Here is a 1,378-nt window from a genome sequence, read left to right on the forward strand (position 1 = left end):
TATATATTAGAAGTAGCAAAACAGTTGCTAAAACAAAGTAGCAGAGGGCTGGCTAAAAATAGTAGGACAATAGCTAAAAATTAAAAGTAGCAGAAAAAAAAAACAGCCAGTATGCTGAAGCTGAGTTTAAAGGGAAGAATGAATTTAAAACTCCTCCATACATTTTTACAATGAAATATTTGTATCTAAAGTCAAATATCTTGAAAATTACAAAAGTTGAAAAATCCAAATGTCTTATCTCCCAGCTCCTGGATGAGCTGAACACTTTCATTTACTAAGTTTGCAGAGATAGACTGCAAAAACATAAACCTACAGGAAAACAGTTTGGACGCTGACTCAGCAGGAATGCTGACACATTCAAACAGCAAAAAAACAAAATGAGAAACAGAATCAATGTGATTTGTGGATCAACAACAACACAAACACAAAGAAGCAGTGGCTTGTTCATGTGAAGCTAATTCTTTTCCTTGAACAGTCCACAAAGAATCAAAAATCTAATCAAATGACCCCAAGTCTTTGTGTGAAACATCTGGACAACCTCTTGGGTCCATCAGTGAGGTTCAGTGTGTCAGGATGTCCTTCAGTGTTATTTGTTTGGAGTGTAACTTACAATGGAGGTCAGGAGTTGTATAGCAGCCCGTGGCCCCGGATGAAGACAAAACTCAGGCAGGAAGTGTGCAGGAAACTGGCCGAGCTTGAAAAGGAAGAGAGCACGGAGAAAAGAATAGAGATGGTGACAATTAGGAATTCCTCATTCCTCTTTCAAAAGACAAACATGCACACATTATCACTTTATAACGTTAGAGGCAAAAAGCAAAACGTTAAACTGGAAAACCAAACCTTTTTTGTATTTCTCATCAAGCAAACCACATTCTTGAAAAAATAATTGGCTGACTTGTAATTCATATGAGAAACATTTTAAAGAAGATGTTGCTCAGGTTTTGTTCCAACTACATTACCAGTGTTGACATGTTTACAAGCATTTACAAACATCCTCAGATAAAGAATAAAGTCTGATTGTTTTGTTTACTGATTTTTTTAAATGCCCTGATTTAGATAATATTTGATCCACATACAGACCAATAACAAGGATATAAATTATTCAAGTTTTGAGGAGGTGACATATATAGAAAAGATAGCAGTGGGTGTAAGTGGTGGCATCAGTAAATGGCTTGAACTTCTATAAGGCCTTATCAAGTCCACATGGACCCAAAGGGTCTTTACACTTCAGGTATTCACCCATTCACAAGTGGTGTCCTGAAAGACGCTTTATAAATAAAATGTATTATTATTATTATTAGGGGTCCAAGCCCGAGGAAGCAGGGTAACGCAGCTGCAAAGCAGCAGCGTTTCCATGTCTCCATCGGAGCATGGAACC

The sequence above is a fragment of the Austrofundulus limnaeus genome, unplaced genomic scaffold (genome assembly GCF_001266775.1).
Source record: "Austrofundulus limnaeus strain Quisiro unplaced genomic scaffold, Austrofundulus_limnaeus-1.0 Scaffold888, whole genome shotgun sequence".
In the NCBI taxonomy this organism is placed as follows: Eukaryota; Metazoa; Chordata; class Actinopteri; order Cyprinodontiformes; family Rivulidae; genus Austrofundulus; species Austrofundulus limnaeus.